This window comes from Triturus cristatus, chromosome 1_2 (assembly GCF_964204655.1).
Source record: "Triturus cristatus chromosome 1_2, aTriCri1.1, whole genome shotgun sequence".
Lineage (NCBI taxonomy): Eukaryota > Metazoa > Chordata > Amphibia > Caudata > Salamandridae > Triturus > Triturus cristatus.
The window spans coordinates 730,114,052-730,133,495 of record NC_140580.1 but is presented as its reverse complement, the minus strand read 5'-3'; the positions used below and the strand labels follow the sequence as shown (position 1 = coordinate 730,133,495).

At 47.5% G+C, this 19,444-nt stretch overlaps 1 protein-coding gene across 2 annotated transcripts in view; it reads right to left on the bottom strand.

Moving 5' to 3' along the window:
• Nucleotides 1-19,444, bottom strand: part of VPS13D (vacuolar protein sorting 13 homolog D) — a 2,738,381-nt gene that overhangs the window by 1,326,071 nt on the left and 1,392,866 nt on the right. The window lies entirely within an intron of this gene.

The following is a 19,444-nucleotide window of genomic DNA, read 5'->3' as shown; positions in this document are numbered from 1 at the left end:
GTGCAGTGCCTCTATAGGCATCACTCCTGCACGCTGACCTCAGTTTCATGACTATTTTTCACGTCAGAAGCACGGACCCATAGTAAGGTAGTGTGACCAGTGTGCCAAAGTGAGGTTCTTATGGATCTCTTTGAGGTGAGATGCACAGTTCACAGAATGGGGAGGATCGGTAAGGAATCTGCGGCTAGATAGTCTGTACCAGATAAGGCGGTACTGAAGGTATATACCTTGCTCGTCTGATACAGACTTCTAGCCGCAGATTCCTTACCTTAGAACAGATGCCAAAGCAATCTCTTCCTGGCAGAGGGACTGCGGACTGAGCTACACTAAGAAGTCATATAGAGGACCAAACGGGTGAAATGAACATCAGGTCTAACCTGAATGTCCAGGCAGTAATGCTTGGCAAATCTGTGCACGATGCCCACACAGCTGCCTGACAGATGTCCAGGACTGGAACTCAGCGAGCCAGCTCAGTGGTCACAGCTTTGGATCTGGGGGAGAGAGACTGCAAGCACTGAGGGGGTTGCTTCTGAGCCACTGTCTAGCAGATTTTTATTAAGAGTACAATCCACCTGGAGATGGTTCTCTTGTGTACTGCTTTTCCTTTCTTCATAACCACAAATCCAATAGACGTTAATCTTCCACCCAAAATTCTCTGGTGCGGTCAACGTAGAACAACGCTCTTTTTGAATCGAGGCTGTGGAGTCTCTCCTTTTCCTTAGTAGGATAGAGGGTTGCTGTAGGAGGCTGGCTTAGTATATGGTACACACTCTAAGGAGTGATGCACCTTGCACTAATCCAGGCAACACTTATGGTGATTTTAGTAGACTTTGATAACCATAGACAGCTCTCAAAGTGGTAGCTGTGAAGAGCAGCCTTCAAGCTTATCTTGAAGGAGTGTAAAGCAGCTTGTTTTACCACATTAAATCAACAGTGTAGATTAGATTAAAAAGAACCACACAGTGTTTTATAAAAATAAGTCTATTTATTACACAACACAATCATTAACACTTTGGTATATCTCCTACCCGGAGATATCAACACAATACACAAGAATACTTCAAAATAATCAGATAAGTAGCACAAATACACACTGGTCTCCAGGGGGAGACCAAACCATACACTGAGAAAGTGGAATGTGAACTGCAAAGGAGAACGGAACTTGGATCAGAAGACGGAGGCTATGTGCAGAGTGGAAACACAGCTGTGTGCCCATGAAGAGGAGAACCTGCAAGCAGAGGGGACAGAGTCTATGCCACTCAGAGGTGACCAGGAGGCATGGCAGCACAATGCCTACCGCTGTCAGGAGTTTCAGAAGTGAAGAAGGTGAACTTTTTGCTGCAGCTGTGGGGACCAGGCAACACTGAGGAAAACCAGGAGCCGTGCAAGTCCCACGTCGGGTGTCGGTGTCTAGGTGATCGGTGTCCGGCTGGAGCACCAACAAGTCTTGGTAGCCACAACTGACGAGGGAAGTGAAAAGATGCAAATGTTGGGACCAGCAAGGTCCAACGAACTCACAAAGTGCAGGAGAGTCAGAGCAGGCACCGAGCAAGCAGGGGAGCCTACTGAAGCAAAGGAAGGCCCTTGAGAGGACCCATAGGTTGAAGGCACAGGAGTCGTAATAGAACGTCGAACAGCTCACCAAAGGCCCGTGGTGCAGAGGATGCGCTGAGGACGATTATCTTCGAGGAATGAGTGCAGAGTCAACAAGCCTTGGCAACGGCAAATTGACACGGTGCACAGGGATTTGGTCCCCGCGGCTCTGACGAGGGATACTATCCTCAAAATTGCTGAGAAGATTGGTTGTGCAGCTCTAGGGAGCTGCACGGCCACCACCTGTGTTGCTGGGCCTCGGGAAGTCGGCAGGACGACAGGAGCAGCAGAATGGTCAGCTTTGTTGCGGTGCCTGCTAATTGAGGGGAGTGACTCCTTCCTTCAAAGGGAGATTACTTTGGATGTCCTTGATGCCCACAGGAACTGAATGAGGCACAGACACAGACAACACAGAAGATTTCAGACGAGAAGTGGACCAGCAAAAGTCTACCTTGATGCAGTCTCGGTTTCAGTCCAACGAAGTCCATGTGTCCAGACGGTTGAAGAGTGTCTTGGTTTCAGAGGTGAGTCTTGTTCCACGACAAATTAAAGACCCACACACAGGGGAGCCTTGAAGTACCCTAGGGAAAGGCTTGGAACGACTCGGGAGCTCCTCCCTGAGGTGGGGCTGGACAGTGTTGAGGATACTCCCCTGTCATTTGCCCAGTTTCATGCCAGAGTGGGAACCAAGGGTTCCTGAACTGGCTCAAACCTGAGTATGCAAGGGGGGGGGGGGGGGGTCACACCTCCCTGTGACAGGAAAGCTACTGTTCTCCCTTGCCCTGCTCAAGCTCAGCTCAGCAGTAGGAGGGCAGAATTGTGTCTGTGGCCGGCAGCAACAACCCTGAAAGGCTGTTGCAGGGAGTACAGAGGGGTCCCCTAGGGAGCCTCCCAGTACATGGGATCATACTTCCAGCACCGGAATCAATGTTGGGGTATGAGTCCAACATGTTTGATACCAAACATGATCAGGCTTGGTGCAGTCACTATATAGTTAGACATCTCGTAATGAGTGATGTCCACTATATATCTTAAAATGGCTGAAAGCATGTACAAAGCCTGGAGAATCGTCTCTTGGGTTTGTAGGGATGTCATGCTCATGCAGGGGCACCCTCACACTTGAAACCAAGCGCACTGCTCTGAGGACTGAAGAGCCTGCCGTAGGGGTGACTTATAGGTTTTAAGTGCAGTTGCCTCATATATAAGGAAACATATATCTTTCATGAGGAGGGTAAGCACCAACTTACACAAGCTGCAATGGCAGGCCTGTAGTCACAGTTTAAGTGGACTTCCATGGGTGGCACAATACATGCTGCAGCACATGTGGGACTTATAAGGGTACACCAGTAGCCAATAGCGGCGGTACCAAAGTACTTACAACAGCCAATTTAGGGGAGAGAGCACAGATGCTGGGGTCCTGATTAGCAGGAACCCAGCAAACTAAGTCAAAAACATACTGACAGGAGGCATAAAGTGGGGGTGACTATGAAAGCAGATCCTACTTTCTTACAGGTGCGAAGAAAGTTGGCAGTGTGATTCTTTGCTCGAAGTGAAAAGATGTGACCACTTTGGGTAAGAAGGAGGCATGAGTTCAATGGACCAGTCTGCCTGTAAAAAAAGGTAGTATATGGGGGACTGACAGAAAGCGCCTGCAAATCGCTAACCCTAATTGCAGATGTTATAGCCACAAAAATGACTGTTTTGATGGTAAGCAGTCTCAGAGGTAGCTGTGCATGGGCTCAAATGGTGCCTATATTAAAAAGGTGAGAACTAAACTAAGATCCCATTGGAGCATAATTAAAGGTGTACAGAGGAACATGTGTTGCAAAACTTTCAGGAAATGAGACATAACGGGTGACTTGAACAGGGAGGGTTGATCCAGCAACCGCAAGAAAGCCGAGTTGGCAAAGTTTAACCTTTAACTGTGCCCAAAACAACGCCTTGCAGAGCAAGTGATAAAGCAAACAAGAGGAGTTCAGAAAAGGATTCAGAGACAGAAACAATGGACTCGGCAGTACACCAACCCACAAATTTGTCCCATCCGCAGCCATATATAATTTCCGTTGAGGGCCGCCTGGCTGCCAGAATAACTTCACACACTTCTGGAGGGACGTCAAAGACCCTCAACTATCGCCACTCAATCTCCATGCAGGTAGATGAAGAGGGTGCAGGTTTGGGTGCAAGACTATGCCCTGCTGCCACGACAGGCGATCCTCCCAAAGTGGCAGCCTGATCAGAAGATGGATGCTCTTACCCATGAACTCGGATTTTCATACTCCATGTGCCCAATCTAGGGCTACCAAGATGACTTTGGCGTGGTCGGTACTGATCTTCTTGATAACTTGGGGCAGGAGTGGTATCGACAGAAATGTAAGTACAGGAGTCCTGAACTCAAGACGAAATGCATCTTTGAGCGAGAGCCGTCTTGAAAACTCCAAAAAGAACGATTGATTGACAGAATGCAGAACAATGTCATACATTCACCCCAGTACAGCGATCTGGGCCGAAATCCATCGTTTTTTTGCTCATCATGCCATATGCAAATAAGTCTTGACCCCGCGCCCAATGGGAACAGTCCAGGCCGAACTGCCAGACCAGGTACTCCCTGGACTGAATACAAGCATCCTAGGACTGGTTTCGGGAGGACCTGGCTTGGCAGTTCGGGCTGGACCGTGCCTATGAGGCACAGGGTCAAGACTGATTTGCATATGGCCAGGTCTAAACTGGGGTGGCATGGTGAGCAAAAGAATGATGGATTTAACACAGATCTCTTGACTGGGCGTGAATGTTTTGATTTGTTCTGCATTACGTCCATCAATTGTGTGTCTTTTGCTTGGAAACTCAAGCGCGTTGAAGTGCAAACACTGCACGTTCTCTGTGGTGGGGAATAGACCTTACCAAGGTTCTTTCCAATATCTGAAGAGACCTTGCACCACCTCAGGATGAAGATGCTATTCATGAACCGCGAGGCACTGACGGCTGAGTTTGTCCACTCATGCATTCAGAGAGCCTACCAGATGTTAAATCATCAGGAAAACGCCCTGACATTCCAGCCACGTCCAGAGATGCAGGTCCTCTTGACACAGGGTCCACGACCCCAATCTGCCCTTCTTGATATCATACCGCATTGGAATTATTCGTGAACACCTGAACCAGCCTTCCCTTGATGGAAGTAAGGAAGGCTTTCTATGCCAGGTGAATCGCTCTCCATTCCAACAGGTTATGTAAAGCTGAGATTTCGCCGGAAACCAGAGTCCTCTGATCTCCACTCTCCCAGATGGCCGCCTCAAGCCAGAAGTGGCACATCTGTCACTAATGTGAACACTAGGTTGAGAAGGGTCTGCTGCTTACCCAATCATGGTTCGTCAGCCACCACTGCAGATCTTTTTCAGTTCCATTCGATATCTGGACCAAGTCAGAGAGATTCCCCTTATGCTGTGCCCACTGGGACTTCAGGACCTACTCCATAGCACGCTATGCCAATAGGCATGTTTCACCAGCAGTATGCAGGAGGCCATGATAACCAGCAGCCTCACAGTCTGTCTCACCAAAATCCAGCCTAGAGGACGAAACATCGGAATCATAGCTCATCACTGTTCTGGAAGATAGACCAGAAACTGCACTGTATCCAGAACAGCTCTGATGAAAAGGAGCATCTGAGAAGGAGTCAGGTTTGAGTTCAGCAAGCTTGTAGTGAATCCCAGCAAATACAGGAGGTCCGCTGTAGTCTGGAGGTAGGAGAGCCCGCCTTTAACAGTCAGTGGTTGAGATAGGGGAAGACTAGAACCTCTGACCTCCGCATATGTGCTGCAACCACTGCCCTCACCTTGGTGAATACACAAGGGGCATTGTTAAGGCCAAAGGAGAGCACAACAAACTAATAATGCCCGTGGCCCACCATGAACCGCAGGTAGCGCCTGTGGACAGGGAGGACGGGAATATGGAAGTAAGCTTCATGCAAATCCAACGCTACCATCCAATCTCTAGGGTCGAGGACAGACAGAGCATGAGTGAGCATCCTGAACATTTCTTTTTTCAGGGTGTAGTTGAGAGGGCATAGGTCTAGTATAGGGCCCAGGCCTCCTTCCTTTTTCGGCAGCAGAAAGTAACAGGAATAGCAACCACAACCTACTTCTGATGCCGGCACCCACTCGATGGATCCTTTGGCCAGAAGAGCTAGCACTTCCTGTCGCAAAAGCGCAGAGCAAGAGTAAAAAGGTGGCCATCCGTCAGCAGATAAGAGGAAAGTGGCAAAGGTGGCGGGGTCTGTCAGAAGATTAGGGCGTATTGACACTGGACAATCTGAAGCACCTATTTGTCTGATATTATCTCTCACTACTGGGGCAGATGATGTCAAATCCTGTCACAATCTAGTTGCCCATATGGTGAGGGCATATCAAAGGGTGTTTGAGGCTGCAACTGCCTTGGGGGAGGGCAGGGGAGGCTAGCACAGCTGTACCAGGGCAATGGTGAGCCCCAACGACCTACCATTGGCCCTACTATCTTTAAAACGCTCATGTGCCAAATCTACTTTGTCACAAAAAGACGAGTGCCGTCGAAGAGCATGTCCATACGAGATGCTCGGGCATCCCCCGAAAAGCCTATTGTTCTCAGTCAGGTGTGACGTTGTGACGTTGAAGCACCATCATGGAAGCATTGGCTCCCAGCGAGTTGTCGTATACAATCTGCATTTGATAGTTAAATTCAGTGCATCTTCACCATCAGCAATAGCTTGGGAGTGTATGGCTCGGGCCCCCTCTGAGACCATGGGCAACACATGCGCAACTGAATCCCATACAGTATGGGAATATCGGACCAATAAACAAGCAGTGCTCACAAACCGCAGTGCAAGACTGTTGGAAGAAAAAATCCTCTTCCCAATGGTGTCCAGTCTCTTGGATTCCCCTTTCCAGTGGTGAGGTAGGGAACGAGCCTGGATTCATTTTGGAAGTCGAGGCCTGGACTACCAGTCTCTCAGAGGTGGGATGCTGGGAGAGGAAGGCTGGACCCCCGGATCAGGTTGATGATTGCAGGCAATGGCCATGTGCAAAGCAATGCCTGTGCAGTGCTTTGCCCAGGTCCGAGCGGGACATCAGTGAGGACTTAACTGAAGGGGAGCAGGGGTCCTGAGCGAAACTCCCAAGGTTGAAGCACCTCTTTCTTAGATGTTGTTATTGGTCTGTACCGAGGGCAGCGTCAGATACAGGACCTCAGCCTTCCTCTGGACCACCATCACAAAAGACCATGGCCACATTTAGAGGAGAGAGGAGACCAGTGTCTGGGTGAGGTATCCATACCACTGGCATCATACCTGTTGTCGTCTGCCATAGACTCCCTAGAGGATATGCATAACCATAGGGATCCTCAGATCCCCTCCATTCAGTGGGCCCTTAAGGAAAATAGGACTCCATTTCTAATTCAGGCCACATAGGCCTTGTCTACATCAGAAACATCATTGTGTGATGCCGGTCGAACGCCATATTCAAGCTGGGACTCACAAGGGGTTTGGAGCTGTTGAGCATGGCACCATTGGATTGGTCCCTCGAGGAGGTTGCGAAGTCACGGCCGGGGTCGATCCAGATTCACCAACAGATCCAAGGGGTCCGACTGGTGCCGAGGTGGAAGCCGCTGGCAGACATCCAGTTGGTGCCCCTTCTGAACCCATGGGGTCCAAAGGTGCTCCAGAGGGTTTACACTGCACAAATATAAGGCTTGTGGCTTCATAAAGTTATCAAAGTTGGGTTGGGGTTGCTCCAGCTATGGGAAGCTCAGGGAAGTGCAGGTGGATGCAGGCGCAGACAAGGACTCCAAAGGGACGACCCAATAGCAGGGCGTGGGCTTTTGTGCCTCATCAAATTAATTGGACCGGTGCGGAGAAGTCAAAGAACACTTTGAGTTCTTGGACTTATTGTTATGGGGTTTACCTGAAGAAGTCCAGGATTGCGACTATGACCAGAGCGAGCAACTCCGAGAGCGGTGCCAGGACCGCCCTTGTGAACGGGACCTGGAGGTGTGCGGGGTCTTGTGTCTAGCGATCAGAAGTTTCATGGCTCGCTCTCAGATGGACTTCAGATACATGGTTCTACAATCTAGGCTGGCCTAGGAGTTGTGGTCCCTCTCTAGGCACTACAGGCACACCAATTGGGGAGTTTGTCTGAGACATATGCCTGTGACAGGCTCCACAAGGTTTAAAACCAGTAGGTTGTTTAGGAGACATAGCCAAAAAGATGGGGGAAAAAAGGCACACTGGTCGAAGTCGACAAACAGCTTGAAAAAGTAAGTAAAAAAGTGATTGAAGGGAGCTTGAGCTAGATCCACGCTGATGGCACAGAAAAGAAGGCACTGCACAAGTCACTTCCGGCGCGGATGCCGCCGCCAACACCACATAGAACTGAACAAAGCCACCTGACAGTGCAAGGAGACTGCTCAACAAACTTTCCAGATGCAGTCTGATGCCTGTGGAATATTCTAAGGCAGTGGTTCTGAAAATGTGGACCAAGGACCCCTGGGGGTCTGCTAAGCCTTCTAAGGGAATCCGCAACTGATTAGAAAATTAAATAATATTAAAAGATTAATAAAATGTATATAAATAAACAAGAAAAATTGAAAATGTTAAAGCATTATGTAAATGTGAAGGAATTTGAAATTGGAGGCTAAAATTGAATTGGTATCCTCAGATTGACTAATGGGAGGTGACATTGGAAACTCCTACTATAGAGACAGAGGGAGCAAAACTGCTGGTGAGATGCTGTGGTGGAGCAGAAAGGCCCAAATAGCATGCCATAGCCCTGTTATCCTTAAAGTGTCATGGCTGGAGTCTGCTTTACCCCCAAGAAGCCATGAGCCATCAAAAGGCATATCCAGGAGGCTGGTCTGGACGTTGCCAGAGAAACCGGTAAACTTAGCAGCATTACGACCATCTTGTATGGCCTGCATCAACGTGGAATGCACATCATCACAGCCTCAGTCAGAGTGGCAACAACTTGGGAGTCTGACAACACTATGGGCTGTGGGCCGGTATCAGATTCAAAGGGCTAAACTGGGGATAAGGGTTCCATCTGTCGGTGTAAGCCCCATTGAGAGAATTCTTGGCTTGTTGAGGCCTGGAGGCATGACAGAAGGAGCTGGAACCGTGCCAGAGAGATGAAGCATGGCATGACGAAATTCCTGTATTTGATGTGGAGTCGCCATCAGCACAAGAAACTTGGGTTACTGCAGACGAGGGTCGGAACATTAATGGGAGGCACATTGACACCCTTGTGCCTTCTCAGAGAGCTGAAGTGGCAGAGTCCTGCTTGGACTTCTTCCCTTCTACTTAGACTTTCCCAAACACTTAGACCGCGACGAAGATTTGCCATGGGAACGACTTCAGGAGAAGGAATGGGACCTTCCCTTTGACTTTAACTGGTCACGATGTGGAGTCTTTCTTTGTTTTGCAAAATAGAGCTTTGCTTCCTGTTCCGAATGGCCTTAGGATGCATCAAGGCACATTCACTACAGGCCTTGGAGTTGTTTTCCGACCCCAGGCACTATTAGCAAACCTGATGGGGATCTGTCACAGACAATTGTTTACGACATTCCCTACATGGTTTGAACCCCGTAGTTCTGGGAGATGAAATTTCCCTTGCACACTGGTAGAAAAATGTTTGAAAAGTAAGGAAAAATGGTCTCAAAGAGACGCAGGGTAGCTGCGTAACCACATCTGCAGGCACAGAAAGAAAGAAACTGACATCAGCACGCATAAGTGGTGCCTATATACGAATCTGCACATCACTTCCAGAAGAACAAGTTACTTACCTTCGGTAACGATGTATCTGTAAAAGACATACATTAGTTATAGACTCCTCATCTTAGAATTACCCCCAGGCGTCAGACTGGATCCGGACAATTTTTCTGTAGCAGTAGCCCTGCGCATCGGCAGGTGTTGTCGGTTGACTCCGCATCCGTCGTCGTGGTCGCGGGGATGATGTTGCAGTGTAGACTTAGACGCCGACCCTACGCGCTGGCATGAGTTCTGACACGACTTTCCATGCCAGAAGCGCAGAGCCATGCAAGACACTGACCACTGGTGCACACAACTAGGGCCCTGGAAGGGAGTCCTTATCCCTGTAAGCCAGTTTGCAGAACTGGGAGGATGGGTGGGGCGGTAAGGAATCTATAACTAATGTATGTCTCTTACAGGTACATCGTTACCAAATGCAAGTATCTTGTTCATCTGAAAGAGATCATTAGTTATAGATTCCTCACCTTAGATTAAAATACGCCAGCAATGCCAACCCCGGAGGCGGGTCTCCGAACTAAGTTCACACCAGAAAGTCCTGGAGAACAGAACAGCCAAAAAAGCTCTCTCTCCAGGCTTGGCTAAACAGGCAGTAATATTTTGTGAACGTAATGTAAAGCAATGGAACTCCATTTTCTAAAGCAGTAGTGGCTGCCGTCACTCTGATGGAATGAGCGCGCAGTCCCACTGGAGGTTCCTTCTTTGCCAAGGAATAACAGATTTTGATGCAAAGAATGATCCATCAAGAGATGGTCCGCTTTTGCACGGCCCGACCTTTCTTGGTGCCCATATAGCCAAGAAAGAGTGTGCGATCCAGATAAAATGAAAGCGCAGGTTTTGGAAACAGACGGTAGAGCCTCTCCTCCTCTTTAGAAGGATGCAGAGTCGGGAAGAAGGTGGCGAAAGTGATGGTCTGTCCTATGTGGAAAGAGGTAACCACTTTGGGAAGGAAAGGAGGCCTAGTGCGAAGGACAACTTTGTTCGGATGAACAGCCAGGAAAGGAGGTTTTGAAGAAAAAGCCTGATACCGCCGCGGTAGCTGCTGCTTGTTGGACCCAGAGATCATCACTCCCTGGAGGGAGGGGCTACATCCGTGCTCTTTAGCGCTGCTGTCATCCCGCTACGCGGGTCGCCGATACCACCGCGGTTAGTGCTGCTTGTTGGTCCGTGGGGGACGCAAAGCCCCGGCAGTCCTCACACCCTGGAGGGAGTGGCTACATCCACGCACTTAAGCGCTGCTGTCATTCCGCAGCACGGGACGCTGATACCACCGCGGTTGCTGCAGCTTGTTGGTCCGTGGGGGACTCAAGGTCCCAGAGGTTATCACTCCCTGGAGAAAGGGGCTACATCCCCGCTCTTAAGCACTGCTGTCATTCCGCGGCGTGGGGGGCTGATGCCACCGGGGTTGCTGCTGCTTGTTGGTCCGTGGGTCCATGGGGGTACTCAAAGTCCCAGAAGTCACCAATCCCTGGATGGAGGGCTACATCCGCACTCTTACGCACTGTTGTCATCCGCGGCGCAGGAAGCTGATACAGCCGTGGTTGCTTCAGCTTGTTGGTCCGTGGGTGAGTCAGAGCCCCAGAAGTCATCACTTCCTGAAGATAGTGGGGCTACATCCGCGCTCTTAAGCGCTGCTGTCATCTCGCGGCGTGGGACGCGAGCGGTCTACGCCCGGGCAATGCCTGGGCCAAGGGTAGGCCCGTCCTGAGCCCGTCAGCACCAGGAAGAGGCAGGGCCACCCCCCTTGGCTTTAAACTATAAGTACTGTATGTTAACTTGGAGTGCTGTGTACTACACTATTTTTCAAGCTCTCTGATTTTATTACTGCACTGGGCAGTGCCAGGCTTTGCTCCAAGCACTTAAACGTGACCAAGCCATGGACAAAAGAAAGGCTTCTGACAGGATCCTGGGAGCATGTAACGCAAAAAAAATCCGAAGACATGCAGCTGAATGCCTCAATTGGGCTTGGGAAGGCTAAGGGGGGTGGGGGGTGACACAATGCACCGAAAAAGTATTGCCATGTAACTTGACAGATTGCCAGCGTCCTCTCCAGCTAGTACCACAACTATAAGGTTGAGTGCCCGAGGATCGCCATCCGCATCTGTCACCCCTCCAATGTTACCAGCAGCACAATCAAAGGGGAATGAGGAATGTACAATCGCAAATGTGGAATGCTCGAACCACTACACCGTGCTAGGAAGTCTTGAGACTACGGATAATAACGTCTCCCAATTACCAGGGGACCACAATATTGTGAAGACCTGTTTAGCTAAAGACTCAGTGCCCATAAATGATCAACTAGAAGCATAAAGGAATGACATTAATTCACTAAGGGAGTCTATGGAAACGTTGGCCAGTCTCTTAACAGCTAAGGTGGACACCCTTACTGACTTAGTCACACAGAAGCAATCCATTGAGTTTGGGTCCAGGCAAGGTCCCCTACTGAGACCAAAGTATATGACTGACATTCAAATTGGAGGGCCTAACCTTATAAACTATAACTCCCGAAATTTGACCACGTGGGAAAGACTGCCAGGTCATTCTCCTCTAGCTCCAGTTGGTCCTCTGTTGCATGAACCAAATCATACTCTAACTAGAGTGGCTGGTATGTCTTCTGGACAATATCCAACACCTATCGGGCCTCGCAAACCTTTTGTGCGAAACCATAATCACAGTCATCCAAAGGGGCTTCCCATGGAAGGAAGGAGGGTGGGTGGCTCTTATTCCCTCTAGGCCAGATTAAATCTCCTGGCGAGAGCAGCCGTATTTAAACCCTAACTTGGTAAATGTGAACCTTAGCCCCTTTGTAGCAATCAAAGAAAGCGTGCCCAATAGTGTATTCACTGATCCTAGACGTGGCAAGCACTTTGATCTTTATTTGATTAACACACCTAAAAATCAAAGCTTGCACCAGGAAAGTTATGACTCATTAGTAAAGAAGGTTATACATTGGATTTGGTTTAAAAGAGGTTGCAGATCCATCATTAGGGAGAACATATGCAATGTCAAACGGTTTTGCACTGTCAACGATCAGTGGGACCACATTGGTGTAACCTTTAAGGATAAGGATCTGGCAGATGGGCTACTTGCACTAGAACTACGTTTCACCACTAAAGTACAGTTAACAGGTGATAATCAAAACCCATCCACAAAAGAGGGGCAACACAAGCATAGCGAATCTAGAAACCTCATGAACACCTCTGACATTGATTCACTCAGAAATGATACCCTGGATTCCCGCATAGCTCTTGAATCGCAGCACTCGCCCACTGACGACAGGGATTTTTCTATTCATTTTCCTTTTGATAATCTCGGAGAGAGTGAAAGGGTCATTGCAACTAAAAACAACAGAGCCACTCTTTTGAAATACCAGGGCGAACATACAGGGCTCACCTCAAGGCCAATCATAACATCTAACATATGTAGCCTAAAACTGCTTTCCTGGAACACTGCAGGGATTAAATCCAAACTTAATGATCCAGAGTGGAATACTTTTATTGACACATACCATATCATACTTTTGCAAGAGACTTGGGCCACTAATTCTATTTCTCGACCAGCTTACCAAACCTTTAGTGAGAATGCAATTCCCTCCCAGGATGGACACCCATCTGGGGGGCTATTAATATGACTACACCTTGACTTATTTCCTGTTGGGAGACTAGTTGCAGCTAGCTCTAGAGACGTACTAGCGATTGAAATCCAACTATCAACCCAAACAGGCCGAAGATATATAACTTTGGTCAACGTATATATCAGTTCTGTTCCCCCTAATGTCCAATCCCCTATAGTGGTGAAAATAGAAGCTCTGATGGGTCAGTTTAAGCGGAAGGCTCTAGTGATTGTAGAAGGTGATATTAACACCCGAATACCAACAAATCCCGGGCAGATTCTTACAAAAACAACAAGTGGGATGATTGCACGAACTCCCATGTCGCCGGGGTCAACTTCTAGTGAAGGAACCAATATCACTAAAGTGGGAGCCCAAATTATTGACTTGATATTAGACCATGGCCTAAGAGTGGTTAACGGGAATACTAAGTCAGACTGTTCCCCCTGTACAACTTTTAAAAGAGGCTTTAATATTTCTCAAACAGATTATATTCTCCTGGATATAGAGCTATGGGCTGACTTATATGATATGAAGGTGATCCTCAGAATGGATAGCGACCACCAAGCCCTAAGTGCATCCATCTCCATAACTGCGTTTGCTGATGCAAAATTAAACCAAGTCATGACCCATTCAGCTATGGTCCCTACATCTAACCTAAGAAATATTAGATGGGCAGCCATGGAGATGGATATAAAGCAAATGACACACCTATATAATCTCTTTGTGTGGAAACTCTCGCAGGTAGACTCGCAGACACAGATAGTATGAACTTTGCCCTTATCCACTCAGAATTGATGGTCACAATAAGACCGTGCTTTGTTAAGAACCAAAAAAGAGGGGCTTCCCAAAAGAAAACCCCCTCCTGGTATTCAAAATCTTGCTGTTTAGACAAAACCCTTTTATTATGTGCAATCAAAAAGGGACGAAGAGCTGAAATCACAAAGGCCATGAAAAAGTACAAATCTATATTAGAAAAGGTCAAAAGAGACTGGGAGGAGGATCAGTGGTTACTTATAGCAAAAGCCTTAGAGTTGGAAGACCACAAGACCTTCTGGAAATTAATTTCTGTTAACTCCTACAGTGCTAACTATCTGGAGCTAACTCTACAACCTGATCTATGGGTCTCACACTTTAGTGGTCTGTAGAAAGGCAAGCTGAACCAGAACAATCCAACAAGTAGCCCGCCAGGAGTTGTGAGTGTCCAGATGGGAAACCCAGCTCAAGATGAGTATAGTACATCTGACACATCAAAATCTAACCTTACCTTTACCATTGATGAAACACACCTAGCAGTCAAGCAAATAAAAAAAGAAAAGGAGTCTGGGATGAATGGTATACCAGGTGATCTCGTCCTGTCTCAACCGGACATTTGGGTACCATAACTGAATGCTGTATGTAATAGTATTCTAAAAGGTAATGTCATTCCGCCTACATGGCATGGAGCAATTATCATACCCATCTTTAAAAAGGGAGATAGATCCAACCCCTCAAACTATAGACCCATTAGCCTTTTGGATAACACCCAAAAAATAATTTGTAGGCAGGTGTTGTTCAAACTTAATGACTGGATGGACAAGAACAACATCCAAGAAGATGCACAGGCTGGGTTTAGACCCAAGATTAGTACACTGGACCACGTCCTCCGCTTCAAGGTGATAGCCTGGAAATATGTTACCTTGAAGCGTGACCATCTATATGTCGTCTTTATAGACCTTGGGGCAGCGTTCGACCTGGTTCCAAGGGTAACTCTATGGGAGGTACAGGATGGATATGGTAATCCTCCAGTTCTACTTAGGATTCTGAGAGTCTTACATACAAGTACTTATGCTAAGGTAAGGTGGAATACTGCTGGGGATCTGTTAGACAGGATTGAGATCATCCAAGGGGTTAGACAAGGGTGTGTTCTCACCCCAACCCCATTTAGCCTCTACATCAATGGAGCAGTAAGTAGACTGATGAACTGTCCTCACGATGCCCCCAAATTAGCAGGTGTGCCGACGCCTATCTTGATGTTTGCGGACGACACCCTGCTAATTTCACACACTTCGATGGGGCTGCAAGCACAATTAAATGCTTTTGTCTCCTTTTGAGAAGAAAGAGGTCTTGTACTTAATTCCTCAAAGTCATGACCATTAATCCCCACAGAACATACAGAGGCAGTGTACACCTAGAGGGGGCCTGCCTTGAAAAAATGTGATATTTTTATTACTTGTGAGTTAGGTTCAATGACAATCAGACGTGGGGTCCCCAATTTTAGAAAAGTAAAGCCACCCTCTAATCGAAAACCTCTGCCATAGGGAGAAAATTTAGGGCTGCCTCTGGAGGCGCTCTGTCTCCGGTTCTTGCCGCGTACAGAGCACCAGCTGTAGCATCAGCACCCTATGGAGCTGAACTCTGGGGTCATGTCCAAGCAGAAGTTTTGGCAAGAACTGAAAATAAGTTTATAAGGGGTCTTTTAAATCTTCCTCCAAGTTTTCAAATTACTCCACTAAGATTTGATATCGCTCTCAAACCTATACATCTAGTGGCCCAACTTAAACCTCTATTATTCTGGATAAGACTTTGGTCTACTAGGGAATTAGTAACGTACAGAGACTGTGTGAAAGAGTTGGTGTCCCTCGACAAGGATTTAAGTACACCCTGGCTGAAGGCAATAAAAGTGTTATCCCACAGAATAGGTAAACAGGTATGTGTGCCTTCAAGGGATGCGGAAACGCTTGTCTCCTCGGCCGGTAATTTACCAAAGAAATCAGAGACTTTTAAACGCTACAGCATGGGTAGATACAAAAGAAACAAACGCTCATTATACTAAACAGAGCGTATGATATAATCTAATGTGATAGACACCGTATTACGAAGTTGATGTCGGCATGTTCAACCCGTTGGCATGTAATTTTCTAAGGAGAACAGAGACTCCGAAGTGTTACCACGTAACTATATGTGAAAGAAATAAACGCCCTCAATAGCAAACGGAATAAATATCTAAAACCAGTGCGATAAACATTGCGAATTTAAGATACGCCGTGTGTAAGTCCTGAGTCACGGCTGTAACATTGTCGCAGATCCTTATCAAATATATGTTCACATTACAGACTCAAGGGGTCAACTATTATCAATACATCTCAGTCCTGAAGATGGTCTTATCGACGCAAGCCTAGAGACCGAAACGTCGACATAAACACTTTTCCTTCTTAAATTAATTTTATACTTAGATTGTGAGAAAGTGTTTGCATTTGGAATTGTGAAGGTTGAATTATTTAATTGTGGCTTTCTTTTTTCATTGTATGTATTATTTTGAGTACCCTTTATGAAATTTCAAAGATAAAATTTGATTATTTTTACACCTGTTTTGCTGCTTTTTTTATACAAAATATACTGTATGTCTATTGAAGTGAAATTCAAATATAAAAAACTGCTGTTGATATAATTTTGAGTAACTCACTAGGCAGGTAAACATTATATCCTACGCACAACAAAGATACTGAATAACTGAATTAAACATTAGAATAAATCCCTTGAAGGTACACATACCTGTTTACCTATTTTGCCCAAGCCCTCACGGGTAGATTGGGTTGTCCATTATAATTACTAATCCCACAGAATAGGCATGGCCAACTTATGGAATACTCTGGAGCAGATCACCAAAGGTGACATTCGTGAAGTTAAAAGCCGGTTCTGGGAGGAAATTGTACTGCAAACATAGAAAGTACAGCAGGAAAATACCATCACCGGCCAGTTCCCCCTCCATAAATGTTCCCGTAGTCCAGAGACCTATAAGGACAGCATGCAACTATGCAGCGCAAAGTGTTTATATGTACAATTTAGGTGTGGAATGCTGCCATTAAGAACTCACACTGCGAAATGGGACAGGATGCCCTCAAACACTAAATTCTGCCCAAATTGCCCTACTATCGTGGAAAGAGTTGAGCACTTTATGTTCTTCTTCCCACAGTATAGAATTCCACTTATGAAATGGCTGAAAGCGGCTTAAAACTCTAAGGGAGGAGACAATGGACAATGGATAGAAGCACTAAGGCTTCTTAAGAACAATACCAGGGAATTACTTGCACTGGCATTATTGTGTTATCTGCTTTGTGCCTGGAGCCAGAGGAAGAAGGTTATAGACAACGCGACACCCAGGTTAGCCAGCCCGTAGCAAAAGGCACAGTAGGCTTACGTAGTGTCCTACCAACACATATGGGCAATTTCACTAACACTCCCACTGGGGTTTTGCTTTTTAGTGGCCCGTTCACTAACTTATTTCAACCACATTTGAATACTTATTTTTATGAAGAATATCTGTCTATATGACTATCTTCATGGTGATGGGTCTAGCAGGTCTGTTTTATTTATTATATACTAATATTATATAGTGATGATTTTTTTTAATTCAATGTGAATAGGACGTTGTATGATGATTTTTAATGAATGTAATTTGAATTTTTTTTTTTTTTTATTCTAACTTTTTATGGCTCTTAGCCGAAATAAAAGGTTTGTTGTTAAAAGAGACTGAAGCTCACTCACCCTGCGAGCAGAGGTGATGGCAACTAAAAAGGCAGTTTTAAATGTCAAAAGTCTGAGAGGATAGTTATGTAGCGGCTCGAAAGGAGCGCACATAAGGTAGGTTAGAACCAGGTTCAAGTCCCACTGGGGCATTATGAAAGGAAAGGGAGGAAACAAGTGAGTAATGCCCTTAAGGAAGCGATTTACAATAGGGGACGTGAAAAGAGAAGGCTGTCAGGAAGCCGAAGAAAAGAAGAAATGGCCGACAGATAGCCGTTTAGAGTGCCCAAAGCAGAGCCCTGCTGGGCCAAAAAAGCATGAAAAGGAAAACCGCTGAAAGAGAGGCAGAAAGGGGATCCACAGCCTTTGCTATGCATCATGCCACAAATTTGTTCCATCTACAAGCGTATACCTTTTTAGTGGAGGGTCGCCTGGCTGCCAAGATAACGTTACAAATTTCGGGAGGAAGGTCAAAAGCTGTCAACCGTCGCCGTTCAATTCAAATGCAAGGAGGTGGAGGCTAGACAGGTTCGGGTGGAGGACCGACTCCTGCTGCTGCGACAGAAGATCCTCCTGAAGAGGCAGTCGGATCGGAGGATCGATGACCATGCTCAACAGCTCGGGGAACCAGACTCTTCGCGCCCAGTCCGGAGCAACAAGAATGGCTTGGGCCAGGTCATGCTTGATGTTCTTCAGAACTCTGGGCAGAAGTGGTATAGGGGGAAAGGCGTACAGGAGGCCGCAATTCCACTTGTGACAAAAAGCGTAGCAGAGCGAGTGCCGTCTTGGAAACTCCAACGCGCAGAACTGCTGACATTGAGCGTTCTCTTCGGTGGCGAACAGATCTAACCAATGCTCTCCCCAGTGCTGAAAGAGACCTTGCACCACCTGCTAGTGAAGATGCCATTCATGATACAACAAGCACAGGCAGATGAGTTTGTCTGCCCTGGCGTTCGGAGAACCTGCCAGGTGCTGAACCACCAGGGATACGCCCTGACGTTCCAGCCATGTCCAAAGGATGCAGGAGGCCATGAGGCCCAGCAGCCTCAGGGTCATTCTCACTGAAATCAGGGATAGAGGCTGAAACATCTGTATCATAGCCCGAATATCCCAGACTCGCTGCTCGGGAGGATAAGTCCGAAACTGCGCTGTATCCAGAACTGCTCAGATGAAAAGGAGCTTCTGAGAGGGAATCAGGTGTGACTTCAGCACGTTGATAGTGAACCCCAGCGACTGCAGGAGGTCTGCCATAGTCTGGAGGTGTGAGAAGACAGCCTGGGGCGAGTTTGCCTTCAACAGCCAGTCGTCGAGATAGGGGAACACTGGAACCCCTGATCTTCACAGATGAGCTGCGACCACCGTCATCACTTTCGTGAACACCCGAGGGGCACTGAAAATGCTTGTGGCCTACCGTGAACCGTAGGTCACACCTGTGGGCTGGGAGGATGGGGATGTGGAAATAGGCGTCCTGCAAGTCCAATGCTACCATCCAGTCTCCGGGATCGAAGGCAGACAGGACCTGAGCCAACATGAGCATTTTGAACTTCTCCTTCCGGAGGAAGCGGTGGAGGGCTCTGAGGTCTAAGATAGGACGCAGGACTTTGTCCTTCTTGGGTACCAGAAAGTAGTGGGAGTAACAACCACAACCTACTTCTGGCACAGGGACCCGTTCGATAACTCCCTTGGCCAAGAGAGCTGCAACTTCCTGGCGGAGAAGGGCCAAGTGATCCTCTGACATGCAATGGAGTGCTGGTGGCATGGAGGGATGGAAGTCTTGCAGGGGAGAGAGTAGCTCCTTCGGACTATCTGCAAAACCCACCTGTCTGATGTGATGTTTTGCCAGTGGGGGAGGTGAGGGAGGTGATGGCGAATCCTGCCGCCCACTGGTCTCTGGTAGTCCTGACAGGTCAGACTAGAAGGGTTTAGAGGCTGCCGCAAGGGGGGGGGGGGCATGG